The sequence below is a fragment of the Hemiscyllium ocellatum genome, chromosome 42 (assembly GCF_020745735.1).
Source record: "Hemiscyllium ocellatum isolate sHemOce1 chromosome 42, sHemOce1.pat.X.cur, whole genome shotgun sequence".
Taxonomy (NCBI): domain Eukaryota; kingdom Metazoa; phylum Chordata; class Chondrichthyes; order Orectolobiformes; family Hemiscylliidae; genus Hemiscyllium; species Hemiscyllium ocellatum.
Window position 1 is genome coordinate 20,837,264 of NC_083442.1, and position 9,809 is coordinate 20,847,072.

General features: G+C 48.1%; 1 pseudogene; it reads left to right on the plus strand.

Moving 5' to 3' along the window:
* The first annotated feature begins 416 nt into the window (after positions 1-416).
* On the plus strand, positions 417-7,409 carry LOC132834757 (zinc finger CCCH domain-containing protein 10-like; annotated as a pseudogene).
* The last annotated feature ends 2,400 nt before the right edge of the window (positions 7,410-9,809 follow it).

A 9,809-nucleotide genomic window follows, 5' to 3' on the forward strand; every position in this document is an offset into this window, starting at 1 on the left:
CAATGCTGTACACTTAGAAATAAATTATTTATCTTTATTTCTTGGGGATGGTATTTCCGTTGCCAAATATTATGGAAAACAGTTTCTACATTGACAATACTTTCCATTTTTTTTGGAAGATGGGGCAGTGTTTAGGATGACCACATTGAAAAGGGAGGCCATTCAGCCAATTGCTTCTATACCAGTCAACAAAGATCTGACTACAATAATCCCATTATCCAAAATTTTGGCTGATAGCCCTTCATAAATGTTCCTTTCTAAGTATTTGTCAAAGATATAAAGTCACTATTTTGTCAGCTTCCACCAGCTCTCCAGGGTCAATACCACTTTAACAAAGTCTCCCTCCCTACAGACTACAACAACAACCCTGCTCCTGGAGGTCCGGAGCCTCTTGGCTGGGAGGACCACGCGGCTGCTCGTTGGTGCGGTGCGGCTGCCGTCGGTTGCTCTTGGCTCGGAGGATTTGGTGTCGGCTCTTTGTCGCTGGAGGAGTTACCGGGCAGGCGGGTAGGTGAGGGGTCCGGGGGGAGCCGCCGGGGGTGTATTTTTTTTTGGGGGGGGGTCGGGTCGAGAAAAGAAGAGGGGGAGTGGGGGGAAGGAAGGAAGAAAGAGTGGGGGGTGGAAGAAAGAGTGGGGGGTGGAGGAAGAGGGGGGTGGGGGTGGGGAGGAAGGGGGGGGGGTGGGGAGGAAGAGAGGGGGGAGGAAGAGAGGGGGGAGGAAGAGAGGGGGGGGAGGAAGAGAGGGGGGGAGGGGGGGGGGGGGGGGGGGGGGGGGGGGGGGGGTGGGGGAGAGGAGAGGAGGGGGGGGTGGGGGAGGAAGAGGGGGGGGTGGGAGGAAGCGAGGAAGGGGGAGGAGGAATGAAGGAGGGGGAGGAAGCGACGGGTGAAGGGGTGAGGGGAGTTTGGTGGTGGGGGGAGGGTGGAGGGAGGAAGGGGGAGGGAATGGGGGGAGTGTGTGGGAAATGGGAGGGTGGTAAGCGGGTGGGGAAGGGGGACAGGGAATGAGTGTGGCAGGGAGGGTGGGAAGGGGTGAGAGCAAGGGGAATGGGGAAGGAGCAGTGTGTGGGAAAGGGGGAGGAGGGGAATGGGGGTGGGGAGTGAGGTGGTGTTGGGGGGGACAAGAAAGAGGGCAGGGAAAAGGGTTTGAGGGAATGAGGGGGCAGGGGTTGGGAGGGGGGGAATGGGAGGCTGATGAGGGGTGAGAGGAAGTGACAGTGGGAAGGTGGGGGAAGAAAGGGAGCTGAGGGGTTGCGACGAAAGAGTTTGGAGGAGAGTGAACGGGCATAGGGATAATGAGGGAGAGAGTAGGAGAAGGAAAAGGATGTGGACATATGGAGAACAAGGAACAAAGTGGAATACTATTGAGGCAGGGTAAAGGATGTTGTGTGAATTGGGAGACGGAAGGAGAAAGCGGCAAAGCAGTGGGAAGGGATGGAGGAGATGAGGTCAGAGGGTGAGAGATCTCAGTTACTGATCTGCATTCTATTGTTTTGTCTCTTGACACATTATCAAAGTTATTCTTGCTGTTGCACCATTTCATTTAGAAAAGAATTGTTTCCTCTGGTGTCTAGAAGTTTGTCAGTAAGTGTAAGGAGTCTACCTGCAGAAAGACTTGGAACTCCCTGGTTTAATCTGCATCGATCCTTTTTCATATTACCAAAGTTATTAACAGCACCAGAGGAGACTGGCTTCCTTTTGATTTGCATAGTTGCAAATTTTAAAATTCACAATTTTGAAGTGATTTAATCTGGACAAAATATCTGCCAAGGTTTAACAATTGATCCCAATTTCCCTGACAGAAAACACTCTCAGAAAAAGCCCCAGTTTGTCAGTAATTTTTGGGGATTTTATTTGCAAGGTTATGTTATAACAATGCAGTAGTTCAGGTTCAATTCCAGCCTCGGGCAACTGTCTGTGTGGAGTTTGCACATTCTCCCCGTGTCTGTGTGGGTTTCTTCCGGATGCTCCGGTTTCCTCCCACAGTCCAAAGATGTGCAGGTCAGGTGAATTGGCCATGTTAAATTGCCCATAGTGTTAGGTGCATTAGTCGGAGAGGGGTGGGTTGTTCTTCAGCGGGTCGGTCCTTGTTGGGCCGAAGGGCCTGTTTCCACACTGTGGGGAATCTAACCTATTTTTTAAAAACTGGGCAGAGGGTGCATCTGGCACGGTGGTGGTGTTGGAGCCAGACAATCAGGCTTCATGTCTCATTTGCTCCACTAGTATGGCCACAACATATCTGAACAGGTTAATTTTTTTAAAAAAAACTAGAACTGGCGTTGTTTTCCTTCAGGAAAATAGGTTTTTGGGAGATTTGTTCTGTGTGTCCAAGGTGATGGCAGGTTTTTGTTTATATAGGCAAGGATTTCTGTTCCCATTAACTGTTGGTACAAGGAATAGAGCGTCACATGGATTTAAAATTTTGGGTGCAAGGATGCAGTAGGGGAGATGAAGAAATCGCCAAGACTCCTCTGTTTGCACTTTCAAACCCATGGCCTATACGCTTCAGCAGCACCACATCCTATGGATCATTCAAAATGTATTGTAATGACCTACAGCTTGCTGTTCCAAAGGCTAGTGGAAGCAGAGGCAATCAGTGAGGGAGTTGAATGAACAGCTGAAGGGGAAAAAAGGTGCAGAATTATAGGGGATTGGCTTGTTCCAGGGTGAATCAGCTTGGGTTCAGCAGACGAAATAGCCGCCTTGTGTGCTGTAAGATGACCGGCTGACTATTATTTAGCATGACTGAACCATAAATGTGGAGAAAGAGCTTTTGCCCGAAACATTGATTTTCCTGCTCCTCGGATGCTGCCTGAACTGCTGTGCTTTTCCAGTGCCACTCTAATCTAGACTCTGAACCATAAATGTGTCAGCTTTATCTGAGTTTCTGTAACTCTCCCCTCTGAGTCAGATGGTCCAAATCCCACTCCAGGGCTCAGGCACAAAAATGAAGGCTGATAATACAGCATAGTGCTAACAGAGTATCATAGAGTGATAAAGCACAGAAACAGACCCTTTGGCCCAACTCATCCAAGCCAACCAGGTTTCCCCAACTGAACTAGTCTCATTTGCCTGTTTGGCCCATATTCCTCTCGACCTTTCCTATTCATGTACAAATATCTTTTACATGTAATTGTACCCTCCACCATGTCCTCTGGCAGCTCGTTACATCCCCCTACCAGGATATTGGTCCTCCTCCAGTCCCTCCTGTACAGGTCATTTCTATCCCAGAAGGGATCCCAATGATCCAAAAATCTGAATCCCTGCGCTCTGCACCAGCTCCTCAGCCATGCATTCATTTACCCTCCTATTCCTACTCTCTAGCTTGTGGCATCGGAAATAATCCAGAGATTACTGTCGGAGATGCCATCTGTCAAGTGGCATGTCTACTGAGGCCCATCAGTCAGCTCAGAGGTCAAAAATCCCATGACACGCGTCCCAGCTGATGGTAGTACAGAAATATTTGTTACTGAAATATATTCATATGCAGCTTCAGATGTTCTTTAAGTTTTTTACACAAAAGAGATACAAATAAGCTATGCTTTATACAGAGGAGAAAGATCTTAACGCAAACATCAAACTAAAATTATAGCTTATTTTCTAACTGTTATTAAGAGGAATATCACACCTGTCTCAGCTTCTTAAAATATTTATTAATTTTCCCCAATTTTTCCAAATTTTACAGTTCCTTTCCAAGTTTGCAACCTCTTTCAGTTCTGATGACCCAAACTTTCTCAGTTCTCACAACTTGCAGAGTTTTATCCAAACTCTCCGGGCAAGGAAGCTTTGCAGACTGTGGAACCCCCTCTGCTAAGGTGGCTGCCTTAATTGGCGCGTTGCTCCTGTTGGGTGAATCTGAACTGAACTCCTGGTTCTTCTGTTCTGAAGTCAAAACCAAACCTGTTGATTAGGTCTGTTTACTCTGCCGGTCATAAATTCAACAGTATCAAAGTTGTATCCATTAGCACGGCAGGGAATCAAGAGGGCTGTATTTACATGCTCACTTTACTGTCCAAATTACTTTCTGACCTGTTTTTTTTTTAAAATCCTTCACATAACCCGTGCGTGGGAAATCATGTCTCTCAAACTTGTTTGAGTTTTTTGAAGAAGTAACAAAGAGGATTGATGAGGGCAGCGCAGTAGATGTGATCTATAGGACTTCAGTAAGGCATTTGACAAGGTTCCCCATGGGAGACTGATTAGCAAGGTGAGATCTCATGGAATACAGGGAGAACTAGCCATTTGGATACAGAACTGACTCAAAGGTAGAAGACAGAGGGTGGTGGTGGACGGTTATTTTTCAGACTGGAGGCCTGTGACCAGTGGAGTGCCACAAGGATTGGTGCTGGGCCCTCTACTTTTTGTCATTTACATAAATGATTTGGATGCGAGCATAACAGGTACAGTTAGTAAGTTTGCAGATGACACCAAACTTGGAGGTGTAGTGGACAGCGAAGAGGGTTACCTCAGATTACAACAGGATCTGGACCATATGGGCCAATGGGCTGAGAAGTGGCAGATGGAGTTTAATTCAGATAAATGCGAGGTGCTGCATTTTGGGAAAGCTAATCTTAGCAGGATTTATACACTTAATGGTAAGGTCCAAGGAAGTGTTGCTGAACAAAGAGACCTTGGAGTGCAGGTTCATAGCTGCTTAAAAGTGGAGTCGCAGGTAGATAGGATAGTGAAGAAGACGTTTGGTATGCTTTCCTTTATTGGTCAGAGTATTGAGTACAGGAGTTGGGAGGTCATGTTGCGGCTGTACAGGACATTGGTTAGGCCACTGTTGGAATATTGCATGCAATTCTGGTCTCCTTCCTATAGGAAAGATGTTGTGAAACTTGAAAGGGTTCAGGAAAGATTTACAAGGATGTTGCCAGGGTTGGAGGACTTGAGCTACAGGGAGAGGCTAAATAGGTTGGGGCTGTTTTCCCTGGAGTGTCTGAGGCTGAGGGGTGACCTTATAGAGGTTTACAAAATTATGAGGGCCATGGATAGGATAAATAGACAAAGTCTGTTCCCTGGGGTCAGGGAGTCCAGAACTGGAGGGCATAGGTTTAGGGTGAGGGGGGAAAGATATAAAAGAGACCTAAGGGGTAACTTTTTCATGCAGTGTGTGGTACGTGTATGGAATGAGCTGCCAGAGGATGTGGTCGAGGCTGGTTCAATTGCAACATTTAAGAGGCATTTGGATGGGTATATGAATAGGAAGGGTTTGGAGGGATATGGGCCGGGTGCTGGCAGGTGGGACTAGATTGGGTTGGGATATCTGGTCGGCATGGACGGGCTGGACCAAAGGGTCTGTTTCCATGCTGTACATCTCTGACTCTATAACTGATCCACATCCATGTGCCACTATTTTGAAATCTAAACTCCAAAATATAACGCGCTTTCCTAGCATTATTTTGAAGAAGAGTCTGAGATTTCTCCCTGTGGCTATGTTTTGTACGTTCCGGCAATGATTCAGGAGTATTTCTGGCAGTAAAGTTGTGTTATGGTCTTGAAAAGTGCTACATAAAAGCCTTTTTGATTACATTGTCCTGTACAAAACCACAATTTTCTCTCTCTCTCTCTCCAGACTGCAGACGGCTGCAATAATCTGTGCTTGGAAGCCTCAAACGTTGAAGGAACAGAATGCCAGAGAAAGACAGCGCCTTCATCAGCAGCGACAAGATGGGCCACATTTCGAGCGACGTTTGCCGAGACTTCATGCGCAATGTCTGCAAGCGGGGCAAGCGGTGCAAATTCCAGCACCCCGAGGTTAGTGAGGCATCAGAACTCAGCACGCTGAGTGGGGAGATGCCCCTTGGCAAGGGGGAGGTGCCAGTCTGCCGTGACCACCTGTACGGTGGGTGCCAGCGCGGCTCCAGGTGCAAGTTCCTCCACTTTGAGAGCAATGGCATTGGCGCTCCCCGTGATAAGAGCTCGCCGCCCTTCAGCGACGTCCACGACGAGTACAGCCACCTCCTGAAGAGGCGCTGGGCAGAGAGCGTGAGGCCCGACGCCTTTGACCTGGGCGCTCCCCGCCCCTTTCCGGCCGACTACCGCTACCTGGAGGAGGAGAACCTGATGCTGCGCAAGCGGGTGGAGGAGCTCAAGAAGCACGCGTCGACTCTGATGGCCACCAACGAGATCCTGCTGGAGCAGAACGCCCACTACCGCAGCCAGCCCAAGGTGGTGACGCTGACCAGCACTGCCGCCGGCGAGCAGCTGGTGGCGCCCCCCACCGTGGCTGCCGTCACCGCCTACAACCACAGCATCGTGCAGGCCCACAACTCGCTCAGCAGCCAGGCCCTGCAGCCCCGGCAGGAGCTGCCGGTGCCCGCCAGCGCCGGCCCCCCCGCCCGCCAGCACTGCCCCTCCCCCTCCGCCCGGCCCTCACCTCGCCCCCGAGCTGGCCTTGGCCCAGACCATCGCCCAGGGCATGGCCGCCACGCCCGTCTCCATGGCGGCGGTCACTGTTTCCATCACGCAGCCCATCCCTGGCATCACCATGAGCCACGCCACGACGCCGATGGTCAGCTATGCCCTGGCCTCTCAGAGCATGGGGATTACCCCAATCCCACACTGAGGGGGCCCATATCGTGAGGAATTCCGTTCCAGCTCCTTGTGATGTGTTCCGTTTTACCCAGTTGGCTTAATTGCAAACTTTGATTCCCACAACATGAAACATAGCATTCCAGTCTGCCGGATCTTTTTGTTTGAATCCTGGTCTTACCCTACTGTAAACATCAGAAGGGCTAAGAGAATTGACAACTCCATGCTCATTGCTACAAGATTTGCCTATCCTCTCCTTGATTTGTTGGCGGTGAGGTCCTGCCGAAAGAGTCCCCCATTGGTCATGCAGTTGAACTGGACGCTGTTGAAAGCAGCCAGCAAAGAGAGGGAAGGAGCAGTATCTTATCTCCGTGTCCCAACATCCAGAGTCCTCCATAGTACCACAACTGGCTGACAAGCCTGTAATCTGTGCAATACGATGGCTGTGCGGAATTTGTGTACTTCCTATTGGAATTTTGAAAACTCTATGTACAGTTCCATCACTCTAACCCATGGCTTACGAGATTTTAGTTCAAGTGTAATCTTTGGCACCCAGCGTCAGAGAGAAATTCCTTTGTCAAGCTCTTGTGTTTAAGTTATAACGAGTTCAGTGCTGTTTAAGGTGCAAAGTGTTTGTTCTCCTTGAGCGACTGAGACTTTTCTCTAAAGTTTCCGCCTCTATATTCCGCCGCTTTTCAGGATCCAGTTGCAAAAGTGAACCCCAAATTTCAGGATTTAGGTGATGACTTTGTAAATTCTGTGAAAGGTCAGTAAGAATCTCACCTGCAAAAAAAAAACGAGCATGAACTGCCTGTGACTTTTGCCCAAATGGTTTAAAGTTTCCTCCTTCAATAAATCTTGTAATTTGCTTTAAAAGTTGTTTTTCTCAGTGTTTTAACTGATGCATCCAACTTTTAGACCATTGTGGAGAAGACAGGGTTGGGTTTGATTTGGTTGCAACAAATATCTGCCTGCTATTTGTATGACTGTTTTGTAAGCAGTGTGTCTCACCTCCTTGTAAGGCATCTTGTACTCCAGTTATCGGTGACATAAATCGCTCGATTTCTACTTGATGTGGAAACCTGTTATTAACCCACTAGCTAAAGTGGGTGGCACAGTGGTTAGCACTGCTGCCTCACAGCGCCAGAGATCCGGGTTCAATTCCAGCCTCAGGCGACTGACTGACTGTGGAGTTTGCACATTTTCCCCGTGTCTGCGTGGGTTTCCTCCGGGTGCTCCGGTTTCCTCCCACAGTCCAAAGATGTGCAGGTGAATTGGCCATGCTAAATTGCCCATAGTGTTAGGTAGGGGGTAAATGTAGGGGAATGGGTGGGTGCGCTTCGGCGTGTCGGTGTGGACTTGTTGGGCCGAAGGGCCTGTTTCCACACTGTAAGTAATCTAATCTAAAGGGAATTATTGTGAATGAGGGTTGAGTTAGCTAGAGTGGATTGGGCATTAGTGACAGTAAGCAAGCATTGGCAGGCATGTATGGAGGTAATTCATGAGTCAGCAACATATATATCGCAGCAAGGAGAATAGATTCAATGAGTCGGACAAACCAACCATAACAAACCCAGGAGGGTATTAAGTTGAAAACAAACCATATAAGGAGACCAAACTCAGTGATAGCCCTGAAGACTCGTATAAATTCCAAATCCAGCAAAGGAGGACTTAAAAAGATGGGAGAAAGTAAACTACAATGGCCAACTTGTGAGGAATATTGAACTAACAATAAGAGCGTTTTTAAATATACGAATGGCATGGTGGCACAGTGGTTAGCACTGCTGTCTCACAGCGCCTGAGACCCGGGTTCAATTCCCGCCTCAGGCGACTGACTGTGTGGAGTTTGCACATTCTCCCCGTGTCTGCGTGGGTTTCCTCCGGGTGCTCCGGTTTTCTCCCACAGTCCAAAGATGTGCGGGTGAGGTGAATTGGTCATGCTAAATTGCCCGTAGTGTTAGGTAAGGGGTAAATGTAGGGGTATGGGTGGGTTGCGCTTCGGCGGGTCGGTGTGGACTTGTTGGGCCGAAGGGCCTGTTTCCACACTAAGTAATCTAATCTAATCTGAGACAGAAGAGAGAGGTCAAAGTGAACAGAGGCCCTTGAGAAAATGAATCTGTGGCGATGGTCTTGGGCAGAGGAACTAGGCAGATATTTTGCATCAGCCTATATATTGGAAGGTACTTTGAATATCCCACTAATACTAAAGGACATGGAAGGAATTAAGTGCCATCTCTGTCACTAAAGAAGTATTGGACAAACTAATGATTCTAGAGGTAGATAGCATGCAACCGAGGATCCTAAAGGAGGTAGCTATGGAGATAGGGGGTGCATTGGTTATTACTTTACAAAACGTGTTGAATTTTAAGAGAATTAGAAAACTGCCAATCTGACAACGCTGTCCAAAAAGGGACAGAGGCAAAAGGTGAGTAACTGTGGCCAATTAACCTAACATGTATTTTTGGAAAAATATTAAAATCAACTGTTAAAGAAGTAATAGCAAAACATTTGGAAAATCATAATTGAGCTGAGTCTGCTTGGCTAACATGGGAGGGAAATTGTGCCTGACTAATTTAGTAGAGTATTTCAAGGGGGCCTCAACCAGAGTGGATAGAGGCGAACCAGAAGATGTGTTGTATTTTGATTTAGGAGGCACTCTATAAGGTACCTCACAAATGGTTTAGACATAAGATAGGAGCCCTTGGTGTTGGAGGTAGTGCATTGATTTGGGTGGAAAATTAACTCACGGGTAGGAAATAGTGAGTGGGGAAAAAGGGTTCCTTTTCAGGTTGGCAACCTGGGGATGCAGTCAGGTTCTGCAGGAATCGTACAGGGACTACAACTGTTGGAGAAGAAGTTAATGTTCTGGAGGAAGGAAGTGAATGTATTACAGACACCACAAAAATATGTGGGGAGGCAGGTTACGGGAAGGATACAGTTTATAGAGCAAAACCAAAAGAGTTGCAAATGCTATAAATCCAAAACAGCAACAGAAGTTGCTGGAAAAGCTCAGCATGTCTGGTAGCATCTGTGGAGAGAAATCAGTTCACATTTCGGGTCCGGTGACCCTTCCTCAGAACGGTTTACAGAGATTAGATTAGATTAGATTACTTACAGTGTGGAAACAGGCCCTTCGGCCCAACAAGTCCACACCGACCCGCAACCCACCCATACCCCTACATATACCCCTTACCTAACACTACGGGCAATTTAGCATGGCCAATTCACCTGACCCGCACATCTTTGGACTGTGGGAGGAAACCGGAGCACCCGGAG